This window comes from Amblyomma americanum, chromosome 2 (genome assembly GCF_052857255.1).
Source record: "Amblyomma americanum isolate KBUSLIRL-KWMA chromosome 2, ASM5285725v1, whole genome shotgun sequence".
Lineage (NCBI taxonomy): Eukaryota > Metazoa > Arthropoda > Arachnida > Ixodida > Ixodidae > Amblyomma > Amblyomma americanum.
In genome coordinates, this window is record NC_135498.1 from 130,491,376 (window position 1) to 130,516,922 (window position 25,547).

At 47.4% G+C, this 25,547-nt stretch overlaps 1 long non-coding RNA gene across 1 annotated transcript in view; it reads right to left on the reverse strand.

Annotated features, from left to right (window-relative positions):
• The window catches only part of LOC144120069 (uncharacterized), a gene marked incomplete in the record, with an annotated part of 69,844 nt that extends 47,112 nt beyond the window's left edge, over positions 1-22,732 (reverse strand). The window contains 1 exon segment of the long non-coding RNA XR_013312425.1: positions 22,630-22,732. This is a non-coding gene — a long non-coding RNA (uncharacterized LOC144120069).
• Positions 22,733-25,547: the final 2,815 nt, after the last annotated feature.

Here is a 25,547-nt window from a genome sequence, read left to right on the forward strand (position 1 = left end):
GAAGACGCTGTACCGGGTCTCAGCAGGAAGTAGCTTCCGAGAGTAAAAAGACAATGGTCTCCACTCGGAGTTAATGTACTGCTGTAAGACGGCTCCGATGGCCACGCTGGAGGCATCCACCATCAATCTCGTAGGGGCGTCGTTGCGCGGATGGACTAGAAGCACGGCGTTAGCGACTGCTTGCTTCGCGGCAGTAAATGGTGCCTGGGCCTCTGATGACCAAGAGATTGCGGAGGACGGGCCAGCGGTTGACCGGAGGAGGTCGGTGAGCGGGCGAAGTAGCTCTGCACAGTGCGGGATAAAGCGGCGGGAGAAATTCACCAGCCCCAGGAATTGTCGCAGGAGGCGCAGGGTTGTGGGCAGGGGAAAATTCTCGATGGTCGGGACGTGGGACGCGAGAGGGCGGATACCTACTGAGGATATGTGATGACCCAAAATCTCGAGCTCAGAAGCACCGAAAACACACTTGGAGGCATTCACAACCAGGCCGTAGTGCTGTAGTAGACGCTTGAACAAAGCACGTACGTCTAGCTCATGATCATGAGGTGTAGGGCTGGCGATGAGGACATCGTCAAGGTATGCGAATACACTCAGTAGGCCCGGCGTGACCTCAGCCATGAACCGCTGGAAGGTTTGAGCCGAACTGCGTAGTCCAAAATGCATCCGGACGTACTCAAACCAAAGGGCATCGTGATGGCGGTCTTAGATATGTCGGCGGGTTCAATGGGAATTTGGTGATACGCCTTAACCAGGTCAACTTTGCTAAAAATGGCGCAGGCGGCGAGGCGCGATGTAAAGTCCTGGATATGGTGGCAGCGGATAGCAGTCGTGGACAGTGTTGGCATCCAACGCCCGATAGTCGCCGCAGGGACGCCAGTCACCGAGATCACGCTTGGGCACTAGATGCAGCGGAGACGATCCACGCGCTGGACGACGGGCGTATAATGCTGAGCTCCAGCATGTGGTCAAACTCACGTTTGGCAATAGCTAGACGGTCTCCAAACAAGCGGCGCGGTCGAGCAGCTGCGGGTGGACTCCGGGTGACGATGTGGTGTGTCACAGTATGTTTAGGCGCCTGAGTGAGGTTGCATGGCTTAGTGAGCTCTGGGAAATCCGCAACACTTTTTCGAATTGAGAGGAAGGTATCAGCGTGCGAATGCCCATGGGAGTAAGGTCGGACGAGACTCCCGAGATGGAGAGATGAGTCAGACCGTCGGTAAGGCGACGATGCCGCACGCTGACGTCTAAGTCGAAGTAGGAGAGGAAGTCTGAGCCGACGAACGGGCGAACCACGTCTGCGATGACGAAGACCCATCGAAAAGTGCGGCATAGGCCGAAGTCGAGGGTGAGAGATCGTAGCCCATACGTGGGTATAGACGAGGCTTTGGCAGCACGGAGCGACAGTCCTGATGGCTTGGAGCGATCTGTCTTAGTCGGTGGAACCACGCTGATTTCCGCGCCCGTGTAGATAAGAAACCGGATGCCGGGGAACTTGTCAGTGACCATGAACAGGCGGTTCGAATGACTGGGGGAACCACACGCCGCCGTTAGTGATCCCGGCGGGCGTTTCCCGGCCCCGAACAGGGCGGTGTACACTTCGTGGCCCGGTAGCGAAAACGCCTGTGGTACCAGCAGAGAGATGTAGGGCTGGGACTCCGAGCTTGACGTGAGCGCGAAAGAGCGTGATCATCAAGACGAGACGAACGGGTCTCCAGAGGTCGGATCCGGAGTGCGGCGACTGAGGCGGCAAGTGCCTCGAGACGGGCCTCAAGGCGCGAAATAGCTGGGTCTCTTGGCGGCAAAACAGCAGTGACGGACGGGGAGGTGGCCTCATGAACGTTATCTGCGAGCTCAGCCAGGCGGTCGAGGGTGACGTCACCGGCCGCCGCAAGGACGAGGCGGATGGGTTGGGGAAGGCGTTGGAGGAAAAGCTCTCGAAGCAACGCTGAGTGGTTGGGGATGTCGCACTCCCCGAGAAGCTGTTGCATGCAGCGCAGAAGCTGGGAGGGGCGCCGGTCGCCAAGGTCTTCCCGGTAAGGAGCTGCTGGAGGCGGGTGCGGTCCGACGGCATAAATCTCTCCAGCACCTTGGTTTTCAGGTGCTGATATGGTGTAGCACCCATGGGGGCGGAGAGAACGTCAGAGAGCTCACCGGCAACGTCAGGAGGCAGGCTTGAGACAACATGGTAGTAGCGCGTCGTCTCCGACGTGATGCGGGCTAGGCAAAATTGCGCCTCAACCTGATGGAACCAAACTTGCGGGTTCTGGGGCCAGAAAGACGGAAGGCGAACCTGCAGCGACGAGACGTCCTGCGGACGCGAATTCTGCTGCGTGGATGTTGCGGGATCGGTCATTGCTCGTCCTTGGTCACCAATGTAGGCTTAACGCCTCAGGAGCGAAGGAAACGAGACCACTGCTACGAGCCGACACCAGAACAGAACTGCCAGTCGTGGCTGCGCGAGCCACGACCAGGTGCCGTCTTTATTCTCTTCGCAGGGTGCCGCGCGCTAGCCGGGTTGTTGCCGCCGCCCAAGAGAGGGTGCTACAGGTTATTGCAATAAATAAAGAAATGTGCTTCCTCTTCGCCAAAGCAACAGCTTCACCCTAGTGCCGTGTTTGTTGGGTCAGCAGACGAGCCGAAGGCATTCCGGAAATTTTAATGACAATCTTGTTACTGTACACCATAGCGAAAGCTTTTGACCGGCGTGACTTGAGGACCCAATTGCGCATGCTAAGACAGTTATGGGAGGGTTATGGAGAGGATCCCTGTGTAGTGGAATACGTCCTGAAACTACTGGAACGATTTGCGAAAACCAGAGACCTCGTGGAATCAAATGTTAGAGCAGCGCAGTCAGTCTAAAGTGTACTGCGACAAATCTGCACAAGCGCACCTTTCAACCTGGTGACCACGTGATGTTGCTTTGTCCGTCAAAAAGGAACAAGCTTGAGGTGCAATGGGTAGGGCCAGCTAAGGTGGTGTCCAAGCTTTCGGACACATACTATATGGTAAAAATTAAGAACAAACACAATCGAATAATCCACATTAATTTGATGAAGCCTTATGTGCAGCGTCAGGCCATGGTTAACATGGCGCTGTACATGCCAGAGGAAGAGATCTCGGACATACCTTATGTCCCTCGTGAGAACGAGCAAGGAGCTTTTGAGCTGCTAAATTCAATCGACAGAGAGCCACGTTTGACGGAAAGTCAACGAGGAGACATGAAAAACGTCGTCCGCGACATTCAGGTGGGGTTTTGAAACAAGCCAGGAAAAACAACCGTCCGCGAACTCGACATTCAGCTGTCCAGCCAACAGCCGATCAGGTAACTTACCTAGGAGTACGTTTTCCTATTTCGGCCAGGGTAAGTAACAGCGAGTGGTGTAACGTTCCTCGACTCTAGTTATTCGGGCGGGCAAAATTGAACGCCACGTCGGCCAAATCAAGTCACCTATTCCCCTACCACGTGCCCTCTAAGCACAAAGCTGATTTCATTTAGCGAATTTTTTTTCCTACCCAAGTGCGCCTCGAGCGGGAGCACACGCCTTGGAGACGCCTTGGACCGGAGCCTCTCATTACTACTCGTCGGAAGACACCATGTGTTCATTCAGGCAAAACATTTGATCTCTTCAAGTTTTGGTCGAAGTTTTTTTGCTAAGTGCAGTTTTGGCCCTGAGTTTTGGTCTGGCGGGATGAGTGGGTTCTGAGGGCACGTGCTTTTGTCAGGTGTGGTTTGGCGTCTGCGATCCTTTTTGGCTGGCATTGCAGAGAATTTCCCAAAACGGCCATCTGACGAGGGGAAGCGATGCCGAGCTTCGGCACTGCAGGTCATCAGAAGACTCCCAAAGAGCATCTGGTTCCTGCCACGCCCAGTCATCCGAGCTACGTGCGAGCAGTTCATCTTCCGGGCGCAATATCTGGCGGCGGGTGTGCTGTTGTGATCGCGCTTCCTTCCTGTTGTGGAATTCGGCGAAGAGACGTGACTGCAGGACTGCCAGAGGGAACGACAACAATAGCGTCCCCAAGTGTTCGAACAGGAATGCCGGAAGCAGCGACGATAGTGTCCCCATAGCAACGATAGTGTTCAACAGGAATGCTAACGACGACCACAAGCGTATTCGTTCCGGTCCTCGCCACGACGAAGAGCGGTATCAGTGTGGTCCCCTTCAGTCACGCTGGATTTGAACAATTGCCCGAGTGGCGCACCTGCGACAGATCTTCCGCGTTCCGGCCACCAGTGCAGGATCTTTCGACACCTGCGGGGAGACAGCCAGCATTCCTGTCTCTTGCAGCTGCCCTCCGGACGCACGTGCGTGGCCACCTGGAAGCCGCGGGGACGACAACGTGACCCTGCCCTGTTCCCTTTTCCTCGACCGAGCTGCGAAGAAAAATCAGGACCGCCCTGCCGTAGGTTGTACCATAAGTGTCATCGTGTGATTGGACTTCATTCTTCGAACTGTATTCCCCAGCTAGGGATCTGGGGAATACGAAGAGTATTTAAGGAGCTGCTGGTTGGATGCCAGAAAGAGCCCCCTTCTAGAGAGATATCAGATACTCCCGACTCCTAAGAATCTCTTTACTGAGAAGCCCTCTCAGTTGCCGTACTTGTACATACTGTATAATGCCCTTGTATAAAGTTCTCCAAGTTTTCTTCCTCCGATCGTCCTCGTCTCTTTTCCGGCTCAGTCACGCTACCTGAAACCCAACAACGCCCCCTGATCCCTCTCCCACAGTGTAGGGTAGCCAACCGGAACATTTTGCTGGGCAACCTCCCTGCCTTTCCTCGGCCACTTCTCTCTCTCCTGCGCTTGCCTACTGAAGCTACAGATACTCGTTTTCAAAGTGCTAATCTGGCATGAGAAAAGTTTAATTTGAACCGCAATTTTAGATAACTGGGTGTACTCGGGGTAAGCACTCGTCAAGCAGTATTTCCAGTGCATTGCCGTTTTCCTACAGAAACTGGGTGACATGCAGTTGTACAAAGCGTCGCGTCGGCTCTGGGGGCTCAGGCTCCACTCATCATCAGCTTCGCCGAGCGGCGCCTTCGCTACCCTCTTTACAAAGAACATGGTTTGGATATGTGAAGCCTGACATTGTTTTTCTGTCCAGCAGTTCTTACTCGTCACCAGCTGTATTTTTAAGAAAAGCTGGTCAGTCTGGTTTTGCACAGACTGTATAAAACCAAAAAGCAGCACTCGTGTTGTGTATAGCCTTCCTCCTCCAGTTTTGGACAGCTTGAAAGGAACGCACAGTTTCACGGCTACTGACACGTGTCGTTGGACCCAAAAGACGCGGAGAAGGCTTCTTCACTTCAACGACTGTATCCAATTCAGCTATATTTCGTTCGGCCTCTGCAATACACGAGTCAGGCTTAAGTGCATAATATAAACGTCATCAGCCCCCTAAAAGATAAAATGATACTTGTTTCCCTCCACTACAACATATTCTGTGCGGCTGCTGGCCACGAACGCCATCCCAGACTCAAGCTATTGTTCTAAACTTGGTATCTAGCAGGTCTACCGCTCGAACCGAAGAAGCGTTTTTGCATTTCATTAATTGGTGTACCTGAGCCCTAGTCAACAAAAAAGGCATTCGGCTCGCCCCTGAAAAACTACGGGCTCTGGTCATCTAGGCAGCAACGGGCTCAAGGAAACAGTTATGTATTACCATTGGTTCGCATAGTATTTTCGCCACTTCATTAAAGACCATGGCAAGTGTAGCTAGGTGCTTAAGCTGCTCCTCAAAGATGATACGTCAGTCTGGGGTCGCATGATCAAGCAGGTTTCACGATCTCCACGAGGGACGTTGAGAATGCCAGCAACACTTGATCGCGTTGCAGAAATCGCCGGTGTTTTCTGTACACAATATTTAAAAATAGGTTTTTTGAGTTCTAAGAGTGCTTTTTTCGACAAAGCGTTGGCAGTAATGAAGTAAATCAGAACACAGCTAGGACGTCTGCACTAGCACGCTGCTTTACCAATATCGAATAGGTAACTTTTTATCAATTACTGTTAGGCTCCTTCATTGCTGAGTGTTGTGTAGCGCACAGTAAGTAATAATGTCACCACTTCGCACACTTTTGCCTGCGCTCCCAGACACCCTTAAAGCGAGGGGGGGTAGCGTATGCCCTCGAAAGGAGATGCCCTCGACTCAGCGTGGCAAGCCCAGCCGGAGACCAGCAACCAAGTGAAGAAGGGGTTGGTCGTTTGTTGCCTAGCTTTCGCTGGTCGCAAGCTAGGGAATGGGTCGGAGCCAAAGGTTCACAAAACAAACCAAAGCTTATACAGCAAAGAGAAGATACAGAGGATTTCACAATCACTCGTACGAGCACATACGAAGTGATTTACAAATACAATGCAACTCGTGCAAAGTAACAATAGAGAGAGATTACAATTCAACAGAATCTTTGTGCATGAAGTGCACTAACACGACGCAGCCGATCCGTAGACTGGCGCTCGCTGCCTCTCTGGTCCGTGGCTGGTCGAGTGGTGTTCTCTCAGGAGCCGAGCGGGCGTGTTTCTCGGAAGCTTAAAAGGCGGCTCGTGCTAACAGACAGCGGTTGAACCCCTCATTTGTAGGCGCGTTCCGCGTCTGTTCGTTCTTTACCCCACGGCAGACGCGCACGTACACGTAGTATCGACTGCACAATTTACTTCTCCTCGCGCCGGGCGCGCGACCCCGTAGGTCAAGCTCAGGGACCGCCTTGCAGAAGATTCTGGGTCCTTCTTGCGATGTGAAGACACCTGCGTGACAGCGCAGGGGAGAGGGTATCACTTTAGCGCGGTCAAGGTTACGCCCTCTCCGCCGACGATGAGTAGAAACTACTCAGACATTCTAGAGACATCGACGCCGTGCGCGGCTATGCTTCCCTTGGCGCCGCTCCGGCGAGCTGAGTGGAAAGGGCAGTAGCACACGCAAAGTTACGGGCTTTCCGGGGCTCGTTCCCCGCTGTTTTTTTTTTTTGTTTTACTTTACCGCGCGCGGGCGCGATTGCTTAGGCGCAGCGCCAGTTTTTTCCAATATGCGCCGCATTTTGTGGAAAATATTCATATCGCTATTTAAAATTTAGGTTACGCGGTTGCCGTCGGCGCTGTTGCCCCACCAATTCTGCCTACATCACGCCAAATTGCATGCGCTTTCGAATACTTTGCTGTCAAAGCAGCCGCTCCACAGCACGTAAATAGTCGAATGAAAATTTGTTGGGATGGAGCGCCCAGGGTAATAGCGTTTTTGAAAGTCTAGAAACTAATATGGATTTTACTTATGGTTGGGTACAACCTCCGAATAAATAAGGAGCGTAACAGTTAAAATTGAACAGTCAAATATTAAAAATTAGTTAAGCAGCCTGCTAGTTATCACGTCTTAAGGGCATTCAAACGTACTACACCAATTACAGAGCTGTGCCGAGAAAAGCTGTCAACTAAAAATCTCATAATTTTAAACGTTTTAAAGGTGAAAAAGCCTGTATATGCATGCCACCTAGGAGGCCTAGATGCGGTTACTTTGCTCGCGTGACTCTTCCGGAGAAGTACCTACCATCTTCTATGCCAGGCATTAGCTGTCCGAAAATTATCCCGCCATTGCGTGAGAATATTAACATTAACAACGCATTATAAACGCATCCAAATAGCAGGAGGATTTTTCTTATCGCCCTCAATTTGCTGAAAAGCATCGTTACATTGTACTAGCAGGGGCACCACAGCACGCAGGAGAGTGAATTTGGCGCTTGTGCCTAGCCCTGCCAAACGGGCAGCCGACGCTTGAGTCGGCCACTTGTTATTACGCGGCCGAGTTACTCTGTTTCGTCTTCAAACAAAATAGGTAACCGCCATTGCGACGCGTGCATGGAGCATAAAGGCACGTGATATTTATGTGTTACTCCAAACTAGCGCACCGATGTTGATTTAGGTTATAACTCAAACGCCGCGCAGAAACAGCTCGTTTCGAGGCCTGTTTTTACGCGGTTTTGGCGCCAGCGCACCCACTGCATTGTGCAGTTGGCTCAGCGTCGTCTGCTGCAGCGGCATGAGAGGAGACGGTTTTATGCGTGCCTTACAGCAAATGTTCGTCTGCGCCTATAAAACGATTTACCTTTATTATGAATTAGTTATTTTCGTGCAATGAAATTTTTAAACATATTCATGCTGCGAAAAGAATGACATTACACATGTGGCAGTCTGCAGCAGCCGTCTGCTCCGAATTGCTGCTTGTTGAAGATGTGTGCGGTGCACAGTGCGGTGCACGCCGCGCTCCAATAAACGTCGACGCTTTCTTGTGTGGGTGCCACCGCCATGTCCAGGGTGCCGAGGGACGAGCGGGTGTGTATTGTCGAGCTCTGCATGACGCAGTTTCGCAAAGACAAATTGCGGAAATGGTAGGACGGTCAACGCACTCCATAAACCGAATTATTCAAGCATATAAAGAAGATGGACGAATCGCTGATGCTCCTCATGCCCGTCGACCGAGGGTAACCGAAAGCTCGGAAGACGAGGTGATTCTCGCTGCCGCACATGTAAAAGCCCTTTGGAACTGCCACAGAAATGGGTGATTTTGCCGGTGTGTCCGCCAGCTTATCAACACTGAAACGGCGGCTTGCGGAAGGTGGTCTCCACAGCCGCGTGGCGGCGCAAAAACCCCTTCTGTCCACCAGGAACCAAACTGTACGCCTGTTGGTCTCCAGTGAACACGCCTCCTGGGGCGTAGACCAGTGGGAGGAAGTCATGTTCAGTGACGAGTCAACTTTGTTCACTGTTTGGGATGTCAAACGTCACGTCTGGCGTCCAGACAACGCAAGGTACGACCCCCACTATGTGCAGGAGGTTGCTTTCAGCGGGCGATAACCCGTCAATGTATGGGGCGCTATTTCCAAAGACGGACTTGGCGTGTCACACAGGAGAGATGGCAACCTTACAACAAAGAAGTACTGCAAAATTCTGGAGCATGTCATGATTCCATATGCACTTGACGGGTCATTCTAGGACGGCGATTTTATTTTCCAGCACGACCCCCCGCCCCCCCCCCCCCCCCCCCCACACACACTTTTGCCCACAGCCAAGAAAGTGGACGAACTGATCACCGACCGCGGCGTTCGCAGCCTTCAATGGCCACCGAGAGGAGCCGATATGAACATTATCGAGCACGTGTGGGGTAAAATGAAGTTGAACCTGTCCAAGAGTGACCTGCAGAGTGTGTCGGCTGAAGGGCTCTGGCAGGCTGTGGAAAGAGAATAGGAAAGTTTGAAAGCTGACAACAGCTTCGTTGAAGCTTTGTACAGATCGCTGCCATCAAGAATGCAGCACGTGATAGCCCTTCAGGGTCCCATGAGTCGCTAATGAGGCCCTGGCTGGCGTGAAAAAATATACTGACCAACTGACTAGAATTTAGCGTCGCCTATAGCTCCGGACTTTATGTGGTGTTTGCGTTTCCTTCACAGTTTTATTTTTAATGTTATCGACTGGATTGGATAATCTACGCAATAAAGCGCTTTAAATTGATGACCCTTCGCTTCATTAATGATGACGACGATGACGGTGTTGGAGGATTTTTATGGCGCAAGGGTACCGCCGACAAAAACAGCTTCAATCACAAGGTGATTGGTCACCTCGAGTCAGTCAGCAGCACCTATGCAATTGTTGACATTTTCTGAAACTACGATAAAACAAACGCAGATCTTTAGAGCCTGAATGTAAAAACACGCATACGATTCATTGTTCTCCGTAGAATAGTTATTTCTGACGGAATAACCAAGAAAAAAAGGGAGTGTAGTGCCTAAAAGAACGGCCAAGAATTATTCTTGTTTAAACACCAGGTCAGGCATCCTGAGCCGCAGCTCTTGCTAAGCAAGAAAGGTAAACCTTGTGGTAGGTAAGAATGGAAGCTCAGCCATCTACCCAAGAATGGGAGGGGACTGAGGTGATTGAGAATAAGAGATTCCACAGAAAATGCATACATTATATAAAAATGCTAGAAACTGAAGGCGAGGCTTAAACTACGCATTATTTGCATGACGCGACAGTATTAATGGTTATTTGCTACTTTCTTAAATAGTACATCTAGTTTCATTACACATACGCATTAGCACACATCAGTGGGCATATTATACCGCGTAGTACGCCACAAGACACACAAAGATTCCTTTCAATCAAGTCGAAAGAACGTGCTCTTCGTTGCCCCAGTTCCAGTGCGTCGTTGCTTAGGTGTGTAGGGTTGAATCTAGTAGCGAAGTGCCATTTGTGGCATATTTTCTCGTGCTTAGTTGTTTAGGTGTCTCGTATTATGCATTGTGTTGATTCGCAATTGTTTTTTTCGTGGTTTTGTTCATATTTCATGTAATACATAAAACATTGTCTCACTGAAATATATACCATGTTTAAAAATGCTTCAGTGGCACAGGAGTAGCTTGTCTGACCCGCAACCCAAAGGTCGTGGGCTCGATTCTCAAGAAATTATTCTAAATTTGATTCAAAACCTAAATAATTGAATATATATTCCCAATGTTATAATGATATTTTAAACATGCTATTTCGTAATAACCACAATTTATTCATGTATCCATAATTTACTTTCCGCAGCGTAAAGCAGGATGTCGTGACCCGCTTGATCAATCGTGGTTTTCACGGCATGCCACGCCAACTAAGGCATCTCCGCCGTACGGCGGCTTCTGTTCTGTACGGGAGGTTAATTGTGTCGCGTGATACCTTGTCTAAAGCAAACATTTTATAATCCCCTAGAAATATGGAGGGGCGCACTGGCATTTTTATTGCCAGAGCATGAGAAACGTTCTGCAGGAAAACAATATTCTGGTGGATATAAGTTTCGCAACAAGGGTGTGACGCCTTAGCTTTTGATGAGTCTTTAACCACCTTCAGATTTTTTTGCAGAACAATTTCCAGGTACCGACACTGCTGCCTATTTTATTTTCAAAATTTTCTATTTCCCAGAAGAGACGCAAGGCCTCCCTTTAACAAAGTACAAAGAACGTTCCTCAGTGATGGAATGGAAGTGGGCAAGTGTACAAGGCCTCACGACATGGCCGGGCGCGGGGGCTCACTCGACGCCAGTTGGAAGGTGCGCTTGGTTTCGACTGTATCCACCGTAGTGGAAAATCTGCGCAAACGGAGAAGGCGACTACAGAGGAGAATCGGTGGCTGCATAGGCTGAGTTTATGCGGCGAGCGGTAGTGAAGGAATAGAGAAAACAAGCCGAGCAGACTTCGAACCTCTATGGTATCACATCTCCAACACGTAATGAAATTAAGTGTCCTCTGCAAGTTTTTTCTTCCCCTTCTTTCTTTCTTTCTGTCTTCTACTTACCGCCATGCTGAGTGGCTTTGCCGCTCGCCTGCTGATCGCAAGGCCGCGGATCCGATCCCGAAAGCGAAGGTCGCAATTCCATGTCAGCGAACTGCAGACAGGCACGTTTGCTCACGAGCCAATACACCTGAACAACCCCAGGTTGTTGAAATCAATCTGCAACCTTTAACTTCCTTCCTTCTCTCCTTTCGCTTGCCATCTGTGTTACTGTTCTTTTCCTCTTTTCTCATCATCTTCTTTTCTTAGTCTATATTCCTTTTAGTTCTTTTCTCTCTTGGATTAGCTGTACCTTCTTTTCGCTTTGCGTCTCCATCTTCTAGTGTCGTTGTTCTTCTTGTGTCTCTACTTCCTCTCCTCTATCTAGTTTTTCCTCTTTACCTCTTTTTGGTTGGTCTGTGGAGTTCTACAATAACTGCAACTAAAATGAAATTCAACTACGCGACCACTTCAGTTGTGCTTGCAGCAAAGGCTGTCGTGGTCAAAATGGCCAATCTACAACTGGCGTCACGTGTCAATATTGTTTAATAATCAGGCCATGTGACCTGTTTACGGGGTCACTATATATGTGGCGTTCGCTTGATATGCATAATGCCATGGTAAAACAAGGGCACAATGCTCCTGTCCTAGTACAAACAGTCTAATTGAGAATGCCTTGCGAGTTTCTTATATTTATCGGTCAAGGCGCCTTCCAATGCCATTTGGTTGGCCTTATTGACTTCTGCGGCGAACCAGTATCGCTGGCTGAACGCTGGCACATGCGAGTAACCACTACACCTAGGCACCGTGAGTTGACTTAATGATCGAATAGTACTTCAAAAACAATTTAGTCTGGCAGTCATCGTATGAGTCCAGAAAAAATGTACACTTTACTACGACTCGGCGCAGTGTCGTCAGTAACTGATGATTAGTTCGTAAGAGCTTACAAAAGTGATTACCTAGACGGGCCTCAAACCCTGTATCGTTTGATATGCTTCGTGCTCGAGTGCAAAAACGGCGGACTCCCTTCAAACGTGTTTCAAGTGACAAGGTTAACTGGTAATTAGGACGTGTAGGATATTGTAGAGGTAGCTTAAGAAGACTACAAAAACCATGTCACTTGATGAGCATCATGTCTAATGAAAAAATTTATGGGCGATCAGACTGTTTCAAGGTGTATCTAGAGTGGTGGTGGAGCTTTCATTGAATGAAATGGTAGGACGGTCAACGCACTCCATAAACCGAATTATTCAAGCATATAAAGAAGATGGACGAATCGCTGATGCTCCTCATGCCCGTCGACCGAGGGTAACCGAAAGCTCGGAAGACGAGGTGATTCTCGCTGCCGCACATGTAAAAGCCCTTTGGAACTGCCACAGAAATGGGTGATTTTGCCGGTGTGTCCGCCAGCTTATCAACACTGAAACGGCGGCTTGCGGAAGGTGGTCTCCACAGCCGCGTGGCGGCGCAAAAACCCCTTCTGTCCACCAGGAACCAAACTGTACGCCTGTTGGTCTCCAGTGAACACGCCTCCTGGGGCGTAGACCAGTGGGAGGAAGTCATGTTCAGTGACGAGTCAACTTTGTTCACTGTTTGGGATGTCAAACGTCACGTCTGGCGTCCAGACAACGCAAGGTACGACCCCCACTATGTGCAGGAGGTTGCTTTCAGCGGGCGATAACCCGTCAATGTATGGGGCGCTATTTCCAAAGACGGACTTGGCGTGTCACACAGGAGAGATGGCAACCTTACAACAAAGAAGTACTGCAAAATTCTGGAGCATGTCATGATTCCATATGCACTTGACGGGTCATTCTAGGACGGCGATTTTATTTTCCAGCACGACCCCCCGCCCCCCCCCCCCCCCCCCCACACACACTTTTGCCCACAGCCAAGAAAGTGGACGAACTGATCACCGACCGCGGCGTTCGCAGCCTTCAATGGCCACCGAGAGGAGCCGATATGAACATTATCGAGCACGTGTGGGGTAAAATGAAGTTGAACCTGTCCAAGAGTGACCTGCAGAGTGTGTCGGCTGAAGGGCTCTGGCAGGCTGTGGAAAGAGAATAGGAAAGTTTGAAAGCTGACAACAGCTTCGTTGAAGCTTTGTACAGATCGCTGCCATCAAGAATGCAGCACGTGATAGCCATTCAGGGTCCCATGAGTCGCTAATGAGGCCCTGGCTGGCGTGAAAAAATATACTGACCAACTGACTAGAATTTAGCGTCGCCTATAGCTCCGGACTTTATGTGGTGTTTGCGTTTCCTTCACAGTTTTATTTTTAATGTTATCGACTGGATTGGATAATCTACGCAATAAAGCGCTTTAAATTGATGACCCTTCGCTTCATTAATGATGACGACGATGACGGTGTTGGAGGATTTTTATGGCGCAAGGGTACCGCCGACAAAAACAGCTTCAATCACAAGGTGATTGGTCACCTCGAGTCAGTCAGCAGCACCTATGCAATTGTTGACATTTTCTGAAACTACGATAAAACAAACGCAGATCTTTAGAGCCTGAATGTAAAAACACGCATACGATTCATTGTTCTCCGTAGAATAGTTATTTCTGACGGAATAACCAAGAAAAAAAGGGAGTGTAGTGCCTAAAAGAACGGCCAAGAATTATTCTTGTTTAAACACCAGGTCAGGCATCCTGAGCCGCAGCTCTTGCTAAGCAAGAAAGGTAAACCTTGTGGTAGGTAAGAATGGAAGCTCAGCCATCTACCCAAGAATGGGAGGGGACTGAGGTGATTGAGAATAAGAGATTCCACAGAAAATGCATACATTATATAAAAATGCTAGAAACTGAAGGCGAGGCTTAAACTACGCATTATTTGCATGACGCGACAGTATTAATGGTTATTTGCTACTTTCTTAAATAGTACATCTAGTTTCATTACACATACGCATTAGCACACATCAGTGGGCATATTATACCGCGTAGTACGCCACAAGACACACAAAGATTCCTTTCAATCAAGTCGAAAGAACGTGCTCTTCGTTGCCCCAGTTCCAGTGCGTCGTTGCTTAGGTGTGTAGGGTTGAATCTAGTAGCGAAGTGCCATTTGTGGCATATTTTCTCGTGCTTAGTTGTTTAGGTGTCTCGTATTATGCATTGTGTTGATTCGCAATTGTTTTTTTCGTGGTTTTGTTCATATTTCATGTAATACATAAAACATTGTCTCACTGAAATATATACCATGTTTAAAAATGCTTCAGTGGCACAGGAGTAGCTTGTCTGACCCGCAACCCAAAGGTCGTGGGCTCGATTCTCAAGAAATTATTCTAAATTTGATTCAAAACCTAAATAATTGAATATATATTCCCAATGTTATAATGATATTTTAAACATGCTATTTCGTAATAACCACAATTTATTCATGTATCCATAATTTACTTTCCGCAGCGTAAAGCAGGATGTCGTGACCCGCTTGATCAATCGTGGTTTTCACGGCATGCCACGCCAACTAAGGCATCTCCGCCGTACGGCGGCTTCTGTTCTGTACGGGAGGTTAATTGTGTCGCGTGATACCTTGTCTAAAGCAAACATTTTATAATCCCCTAGAAATATGGAGGGGCGCACTGGCATTTTTATTGCCAGAGCATGAGAAACGTTCTGCAGGAAAACAATATTCTGGTGGATATAAGTTTCGCAACAAGGGTGTGACGCCTTAGCTTTTGATGAGTCTTTAACCACCTTCAGATTTTTTTGCAGAACAATTTCCAGGTACCGACACTGCTGCCTATTTTATTTTCAAAATTTTCTATTTCCCAGAAGAGACGCAAGGCCTCCCTTTAACAAAGTACAAAGAACGTTCCTCAGTGATGGAATGGAAGTGGGCAAGTGTACAAGGCCTCACGACATGGCCGGGCGCGGGGGCTCACTCGACGCCAGTTGGAAGGTGCGCTTGGTTTCGACTGTATCCACCGTAGTGGAAAATCTGCGCAAACGGAGAAGGCGACTACAGAGGAGAATCGGTGGCTGCATAGGCTGAGTTTATGCGGCGAGCGGTAGTGAAGGAATAGAGAAAACAAGCCGAGCAGACTTCGAACCTCTATGGTATCACATCTCCAACACGTAATGAAATTAAGTGTCCTCTGCAAGTTTTTTCTTCCCCTTCTTTCTTTCTTTCTGTCTTCTACTTACCGCCATGCTGAGTGGCTTTGCCGCTCGCCTGCTGATCGCAAGGCCGCGGATCCGATCCCGAAAGCGAAGGTCGCAATTCCATGTCAGCGAACTGCAGACAGGCACGTTTGCTCACGAGCCAATACACCTGAACAACCCCAGGTTGTTGAAATCAATCTGCAACCTTTAACTTCCTTCCTTCTCTCCTTTCGCTTGCCATCTGTGTTACTGTTCTTTTCCTCTTTTCTCATCATCTTCTTTTCTTAGTCTATATTCCTTTTAGTTCTTTTCTCTCTTGGATTAGCTGTACCTTCTTTTCGCTTTGCGTCTCCATCTTCTAGTGTCGTTGTTCTTCTTGTGTCTCTACTTCCTCTCCTCTATCTAGTTTTTCCTCTTTACCTCTTTTTGGTTGGTCTGTGGAGTTCTACAATAACTGCAACTAAAATGAAATTCAACTACGCGACCACTTCAGTTGTGCTTGCAGCAAAGGCTGTCGTGGTCAAAATGGCCAATCTACAACTGGCGTCACGTGTCAATATTGTTTAATAATCAGGCCATGTGACCTGTTTACGGGGTCACTATATATGTGGCGTTCGCTTGATATGCATAATGCCATGGTAAAACAAGGGCACAATGCTCCTGTCCTAGTACAAACAGTCTAATTGAGAATGCCTTGCGAGTTTCTTATATTTATCGGTCAAGGCGCCTTCCAATGCCATTTGGTTGGCCTTATTGACTTCTGCGGCGAACCAGTATCGCTGGCTGAACGCTGGCACATGCGAGTAACCACTACACCTAGGCACCGTGAGTTGACTTAATGATCGAATAGTACTTCAAAAACAATTTAGTCTGGCAGTCATCGTATGAGTCCAGAAAAAATGTACACTTTACTACGACTCGGCGCAGTGTCGTCAGTAACTGATGATTAGTTCGTAAGAGCTTACAAAAGTGATTACCTAGACGGGCCTCAAACCCTGTATCGTTTGATATGCTTCGTGCTCGAGTGCAAAAACGGCGGACTCCCTTCAAACGTGTTTCAAGTGACAAGGTTAACTGGTAATTAGGACGTGTAGGATATTGTAGAGGTAGCTTAAGAAGACTACAAAAACCATGTCACTTGATGAGCATCATGTCTAATGAAAAAATTTATGGGCGATCAGACTGTTTCAAGGTGTATCTAGAGTGGTGGTGGAGCTTTCATTGAATCCTATAAGCTCCAAACGTGGAGTTTGTGGTGCGGATCCACCACCGATGTCCAAATGCTTAAATCGCTAAACTGCGATGCCGTAATAAATAATAAAATGTTACGTAAGAGCTACGTGGCTTATGGCTGGAAATACAGAACATCGAGTGGCTCGAGTTTCAGCGCGACAAAAGACACAAGGACGAAGATAGAGGACACGACGAGTGCTGACTATCGACGCTATTCGTAGATAGTCGTTTTCTTCTTCCTTCCTTTTCGCCGCTTGTGTTAGGCTGAATTGCAAAGTGCCAATGTGCCCACAGGCCAAACTATTCCTATCAATGCCCGATAGTACAGTTATAGGCATAGTTGTTGCTCCTTGCTTGGGAGTTCTTACTGAGTGCTAGAGTTTGTGTGCAATGGGTTGTCACAGAATTGTGTCCATTGAGTTGAACTCATGTATAAAAAGTTGTGCAATTTCTTCATAAAGGGCATATTTAATACTTAAAAACCCCAACACACAATACTCAGAAAAGTGATGCAACAAGAGGTAGCTAAATTGACCGATGGGACAAGTGTAAATTTTGCACGCCCAGAAAACGAGCTGGTTTCCTGCAGCGCATGAATGGTATTAAAGTTCAGTGAATAGCTCTCTATTTCCCAGTGAAATTAAGGCTACCGTTTAGATCACATGTGGGGCAGACATTTTCTTAAATAGAACGAAAAGGTCCGCAGACCAAACGAAAAAAATAAAGCGTTCATAGAATGAGAAATCAACGAAAGGTACGGGACACTGAACAAATACGGATAGTGAGCTTGCAGTGACAGCAAAAGGTCCAGCAAGTACTTGCCCCAGGAGTTTGCACAGGAAAGTTTATTTAAAACTGCTGACCTCATTAAAGACTGCTCTCTGTATAACACACAGACAGAAATACCATCGGAGCCCGCGAGATTTTGCTAAGAGGACAGACCATCACACAACCTACAGCACTCTCTTAACAAATTTATAATATTAGGAGGGTAGTGTACCATCTCAGTAACACCTACAAAACTGAATGTGCAAAAATCGTTTTCATTCGCAGTTTTCGGTTCGCAGTAAACTGAAAGCAACACAAATGTTCAAGGCAGCATTCACATCTTGCTTTCAAGAGGTAAACTTATGCACATCTCTGTTATGAAAGCAGTGCCGAATATGCAAAGGGACATGAGCAATAGTATACACAAAATGACTGACAAGTTCACGCTGATAATAAACTTTCTTAACAGCGAGTACAAACAATTCTCATGCAATATTTCCCTGAGCACAATAAACACAGAGCACAATAATTCAGCCCAACTGCGGGAGCAAGGAAATGAAAGGATTAAAAATGGAATATGCTCTTACGTGGAGACTACCAAGCCGTGATTTTAAACTTGCATCTGAAACCTCCCACACAGCCGGTAGAAGACATCCTTCTGGTTTTCATATGCACCCGATGATGTCGGCATAACAAACAGATGGTAATACCCTACCGTCCCAGTGCTAGGCGAGCGGAGCATTTTGCACTTTGACAGTTCCCGACGGAACATTAGCTCTTTGCGCGCTATCGATGTTTCGTCTCGAAGCACACCGTCTTCCTGAAGGCAGCAGCGGCAAAATATACGACTCCAACTGTGCCCGATATAACACAAAACGAGCTCATACAGGTATCTGTCGAAGTCATAACAGGTCGACAACAAGGAACCAAGCGCTTAACTTTCACGCTCAAAAAAAAGGCAAGCAGCTGCATACAACGAAGTCACAGGATAACCAGACCTACGTAGGCCCTGCAACATCGGCAGCTAGGAGCAAGAATATGAATCGACCTCGGTAAGTTGGATAAAATAACAGCCGCTTCCCGCTACTGTGAAAGAACGTGAACGAGAATAATTTTTTTATAAAATAGGCGCTATACTTTCGCCAATCGCGTAGCACTAAAACACTTTTTGAACGCAGTAACCTGAATGGTGCTTAAACTGTTCTAAATCAAACCTATGTAACTAATTATTTTTTTATTTCTTTTTTCCGCTCAACACATTTTGGTCTAACTCTGCCACTCTAACTGATGCCTCATGCACTTGGTGAGACCCGATGAGAGCTCCGCACACGCAATCTAGTAAATGATTTTTCCATCTGAGGCGACAATCAGGAGAAAACAGTTGAAATTACCCCCGATGACAAGTTCGCTAGTTTTACTGCAATGAATATTTTAACCCAAGTCAAGGCTTGAAACACTCGACGGATAAAATGTGCAGGCTAAGGTGGGAAGTAGAGGCCGGACGGCGGCGTTGGGTTAGAGTAAAAAGAGAGCTGCGCTCTACCGCCGACAAGTCACATGGTCATGTGAGCTTTCCGAAGGGATAGCAGAACAGAGCTTCGAAACCAAGTCGGTTTGGCAGCAATCCTCTTGGGTACAACAAGAGAGAGTCTTAATGTCCATCGTGGTCATGTGACCGGAATCGCTAGTGACTTCATCGCAAGAAGTCATCATACTTTGTCAAAGAAGACTCAGCCGTCGTACTTAGGCACAAAAGAAAAATTATATGCGCTTGAACGCAGTCACGTGATCATAGCAACTACGGCCTAGATTATGTGGTCTCGATATAGTGATAGGTTAAGAGTGCTTGAAAAGCATTTCGTTTTGTAAGCATGAAGCCTGGTCGTAAAAATATTGCTCTTTGTTCTCATTCATTTACGTAGCCAAAATTTTTAGTAAGTTTGTCATGTGAGCCCGTCACACTAACAGCTGAAAAGGGCTTCAGAAACTACTTTGACGTGCAACATGCCGGGATAGAAAAATGCACCGTGCTCGAACGTGCTAACGAGGCTATCGTCCCAGCTGGCTCGTCCATGTGGCATTCTTTTAGTCACAGCCGGGGAAGGCTTAGAAAAACATTTCGCGTAATATGCATCACGCCAGAAGACAAAAAGTGTTCACTACACTCAAATGTGGCCACGTGAACCGAATTAATAGAAATTTCATCGATCGAGCTCGTAATCCCGGTAGCCAAACAAAGGTATCAGACCCGTATCGTTTGATATGCAACATGCTTAGTAAAACATTATTGCACCGTACTCGAAGGTGGTCATGTGACTTTAATCACTAGTGACTAGGACATGAAGTCTCACATTGTAATATCTGAGCAGGGCTTTTGAAGCCATTTTGTTTATTATGCGTCATACATGGGTCCAAAAGGTCACTGCGCTCAAAAATGGTCACGTGACCATAATCACTACTTAGTTAATCGTGCGAGCTCGACACGCTGACAGCCGAAGAGGGCTTTATCACCCCAATCGTTTGATATGCAACACGCCTGGGTACAAAAATAATGCACTGTGCTCGAACGTGGTCATGCGTTTACATTCACTTGTGGCTTGTACGTGTGGCCTTGTTATAGGGCAGCCGAGCAGGCCTTCGAAAAACATTTCGTTTGATATGTATCGCGCCTGGTTACAAAAGAGTTCACCGTGCTCGAACATTTTCACGTGACCGCAATCACTAGAGATTTGATCATGCGAGCTCGCCATGCTGACACCCGAAGAGAGCTTTAAGACCTCATTCATTTGATATGCGACATGCTTGTATGTAAAACTAATGCACCGTGCTCGAACGTGGTCAGGTGAATAAAATCACTAATGACTTGCTTATGTGGCCATCTTATAGTGACAGTCGAGAAGAGCTTAGAAAAACCTTTCGTTCATTATGCATCACGCCTGGGTCAAAAAGAGTTCACTATGCTCGAACATTGTCACGTTACTAATATCAGTAGTGATGTGATCATTCGAGCTCATCATGCTGATAACCAAACAGAGCTTTAACTCCTGAGTCTTTTGATATGCAACGTGCCAGGGTAGCAAAATAATGCACCGTGCGCGAACGTGGTCATGCGACTATAGTCACAAGTGACTTCGTCATGCGGTCTTCTCATAGCGGCAGCCGAGAAGGGCTTCGAAAAGCCTTTCGTTTGATATGCATCATGAATGGGTGCAAGAAGAGTTCACTATGTCCGAACATTTTCACGTGACCGCAATCACTAGTGATTTGATCATTTGAGCTCGTCATGCTGATTGCCGAACAGAACTTAAAGACCCGAGTCGTTTGATGTGCAACATGCCAGGGTAGCAAAATAAATCTCAGTGCTCGAACGTGGTGAACTGATTATAGTCACTTATGACTTGCTTTTGCGGCCGTCTCATAGGGAAAGCCGAGAAGGGGTTCCAAAAACCTTTCGTTTGATATGCATCATGCCTGGCTACAAAAAGAGTTCACTAAGCGCGAACATTGTCACGTGACCAAAATTACTAGTGATTTGATCATGCGAACTCGTCATGCTGACACCCGAACAGAGCTTTAACAACTTAGTCGTTTGATATGCAACATGTTCGGATGTAAAACTAACCCACCGTGCTCGAACGTGGTCACCTGACTATAGTCACTAGTGACTTGGTCATGTGGTCTTCTCATAGCGACAGCCGAGAAAGGCTTAGAAAAACCTTTCATTTGATATTCATTATGCCTGGGTACAAAAAGAGTTCGCAATGCTCGAACATTTGCACGTGACCGCAATCACTATTGATTTGATCATGCGAGCTTGTCACGCTGATAGCTGAAGAGAGCTTCAAGGCCCGAGTCGTTTGCTATGTAATATGCCTGGATGTTAAAATAATGCACCGTCCTCGAAGGTGCTTAGTGGCTATAGTCACTAGTGACTTGGTCATTGTGGCTTTGTTCTAGTTATAGCCGAGCCGGCCTGCGAAAAACATTTTGTTTGATATGTATCATGCCTGGTTAAAAACATTCACTACACTCGAACGTGGTCACGTGACTCGAATCATACGTGAGTTCATTGTGCGAGCTTGTCATCCGGATAGCCAAACATGGCTTTAAGTCCTATTCACTTTGATATGCAACATGCCTGGGTAGAAAAATAATTCTCCGTGCTAGAACGTGCTCACGTGACTACGGTCACTAATGACTAAGCCTTGGTGCATCACTATTTTGATAGCCGAGCAGGGCTATGAAAACCACATTGTTCGATATGCATCACTCTCAGGTACAAAAACAATTTGCTACGCATGAGCATGGTCACGTGAAAAGAATCATTACTGTCTACTTCATGCAAGCTCATGACAGCAATAGTGGCAGAGGGCAATAAAACTCACTTAGTTTGATATGCATCACGACTCGATTGAAAAAACATTTCACTCTAGTAAAACGTGTTCACGGAATTCGCTTGCATGAAATTGAATTCAGTTTCAAATATTTCGTCTTGAAGAATTCTTAATTGGGGCCAATACCAGGAAATATATAATGAACTTATTGGTGGTAGTTGGGATGCAGTAGAATACCACAGTAAAATAGAATGCATTTCAATTACACAAAGATGTTTCCTGAGAGGGAGTGTGGTCGTCTTCTGGAATGGCAGTTCTTCCCAGAATTCCGAGCGACTGTTGGAGGATGCACACCAGGGAGCCAGCTCCGGTCGATGACGGCGCGTTGCAACTCATGATGAGCGCGATAATGCGTAAGGGACTTTTCCTAATGGAATAAAGATCACTTTCTGCCTGCCAATATAGTGTACGCTGTGTTATGAACTTTACTTACACCGAAGTTCGGATGCAACCAACGTAATCTCCACGCCCGTCAGGTTCAGTTCTTTGCTGGATTGAACACAAATTACTCTTAACGATATCACAAGAAGATATCTCCCACCCAATCGGAAACAAGAATTGTATTCTACAGGTAACTCCCGTTTAGTTTAAAACGCTGTCAGCCCTCATGCAGGACTATCTATTATTATACCATTTTTCGACAACAATTATAGGCGAGCCTCTGGAGCTGTATTATTGCCCTAAGATTGCAAGGAAATGTATTTGGAGCAGTACATTACTCGTGTTTAGGACCACAGTGTAAGAGCATATGACCCCGTAAAAAGCAGAAAATTTTGACAACATGCAAACTTACTTACATATGAACATTTTCACATGAAATGAAACTTTGCTTCTTACTTTGTGACATGAACATACTCCTTTCTGTTTCTGCGTTCCACTGATTTACACGTAGAACGCAGCAGGGACGCAAGAAGCGGAAATTCTTCCTCAGTGCTGTCAACTGCCCCTGTGAAAGACAGACAGACAGACAGAAAAACATAATTGAGCAAGTGAGTTTTAGACCCAGCTGGGTCCCTGGTACCACTGCGCGGTCCCGCACTGCATCAAGTAGGTCATGCCGGGACATGACGTCGGCAGCCCGAGTCACCACAGCAAGCTGCGATGTCGGGTCTGCAGACATAAGCAGGACCTCCCAGTCCTCCCAGCTCGAGATGGCGTGCTGTCCCCGCGGGGGAGGGTCAGCGGGGCAGCCGAAAAGGATATGGGAGAGCGTGGCGTGGGGGTCACCGCAAAGGGAGCATGCAGGGGATGTGCCGCAATAGTGGGATAAAAGCTGAGGGGATGTCAGAGAGCGGGTCTAGAGGCGTCTGAAGAGGATCTGTTGGGAGTGCGTAAGAGAGGGTTGGGGAGAAGGATAAGTCCGACGGTCCAAACGGGGTACTTGCGTAAGCTCCGCAAAGGTGTGCGCCCGCTCCCTCGAGAATCTTGGATCGACACTGTCCTGAGCCCGGCAAATCAAACCTCGGGCCAATTTATCGGCAGCCTCGTTTCCAGGGTTCCCAGAGTGAGCCGGCACCCACTGAAACTCTACCCTGCGCGGTGTAATTTTGGGTAGGGGTGTTCAACAATTGCCAGGCAGGGGCGTGAATCCTGCCCCTGGTAAAGTTGGACAGAGCCGTTTTGGAGTCGCTGAAGATGTATTGGCCGTCCGAATGTGCAAGGGCTAGGGCGATGGCGGTCTCCTCTGCCTCCTCAGGCGTAGAGCCCGAGGGAAGGCGGTGAGTTAGGGGGTGAGGTAGGGTTGGATTGTAGGCTACTGCTACCGCTTCATGCGCTGTACATGCGGCATCTACCCAAACGGCATCGTGGGCTTGCCCATATTACTTATGGAGGGCATTAGCGCGAGCTATGCGGCGACGGATGTGATATTGGGGATGGACGTTTCGAGAAAGGGGTTTCACAACGAGAGGTGTATGGATGTGTCGAGGGATGGCTATTAGGGTTGACTGGTTAGCGGGTATGTAGATGCGAAGGAAAGAGAGTATATGGCGGCCAGAGGCGCTCGTGGCAAGTCTAAGTTACTGTGTCTGAAGGTGCGCGTTAACTAGTTCCTGAAGGGTGTTATGCATGCCTCGTGCAAGAAGTTTGGCTTTGCTAGTGCTACGAGGTAGGTTTAGGGCTGCCTTAGTCGCCAGACGGATCATTGCGTTCACGCGTTCAGTTTCCGTGCGGTTCAATTTGAGATATGGGGTTGCGTATAGAATGCGGCTAAGCGTAAATGCGTGCACTACTTTGATGTTGTCCGCTTCATCTAAACCCTTGTTAAGGGAGGACACTCGGCGTAGAAGGTGCAACATGGATTGTTGGAGGCCTTGAGTCTTTTAAGGGTGCGTTCATTTCATCCAGAATCCTGCAAGTGGAGGCCAAGAATGCGGAGGGCGGGTGTGATGGGGTAGGGGATCCTTTCAAATTGATTTGGATGGGCTAGTTAGCGCCAGATTTTGGCCTAATTAGGAAGAGCGCTAACTTAGATGGGGAACATTCGAGCCCGATGGATGACGCGTGAGAGGAGATCGTGTCTGCTGCTAACTGAAGAGTTTCCTCAATTTCCCCGTCAGAGTCATGAGTGGTCCATGTGGTAATATCATCAGCGTACAGGGTATGATTTAAGTGTAGGAATAGAGCCAGTTTGTGAGCTAGGGGGATGAGAGCAACGTTAAAGAAAAAGGGAGAAAGGACCGCCCCTTGAGGGGTTCCGAGCTCTCCGAGTGTATAATGGGATGTGGTAATCTGATCTATGTGCAGGGAGGCAGTGCGGCCCGAGAGAAACGCGCGAGCGTAGTTGTAGGTTTTAGGGCCTACACAGTCATCAGCGCCACGATGATCTACGCATAATTTATTTTTCTGTGCAAATTCGCTGCACGCACCTAAACCACAAAACTATGCCACAAATAAAGAATATTTGCAGTGTAAACAATAGAACGTAAACAACCGCTAGAAATTACTCTTTTGCTGGGATGTAGTTCACGCGTCTACAGTTTCACCTGAGTTCGTAAAATTTTTTTTCATCCGCTCATCTGCCCGCACCACTAGAAATTTCGCGGACGCAAAACACACGCTTAAATATATGGTTCGGTGGGGCTCGCAACCAAGCCATTTAGGTGCGCAGGATATCGCTGCATTTTTATAACATTCGATTTACTGTCGTGAAATAATCATTATACGCACACAATGGCGCGCACGCGTGCGCGCGCACGCACACGAGTATATATTCATAGAGAGAGAGAGAGCGAAGTATACGCTTCGTTTAAGAAACATTTTTATTTGTATTTTATTCGACGTTTCGTTCGGAGGACCTATCCATCGCGATATATATATATATATATATATATATATATATATATATATATATATATATATATATATATATATATATATATATATAAATATATATATATATATATATATATATATATATATATAATATAAAATCACCAAAAATTGAAGAAACATAACAGGATTTAATTCACGACGTTTCGGCTGGAGGACCAGACTTTTTCGAGTGTAGTACAGCGTTTGAAATACGCAGTTTATATAGAGTGCGCGAGGTACAAAGTTTACAGCAAAGCACGAGTTCAAAACTCTAGCGGGGGGAGGGAAGAGACCAGGAAGAACATTTTTTCTTCTTTTTAGCAAAGGAAGAGAGAGAATTGGTGACAATCTAAGAAGGTGTCTCCTAACCTGTATGCAGGTGTTTCCAAGGGGCCGAAATTTTGTTTTTAATAACAGAACAATAATAAGATTAAGATAATAAAAA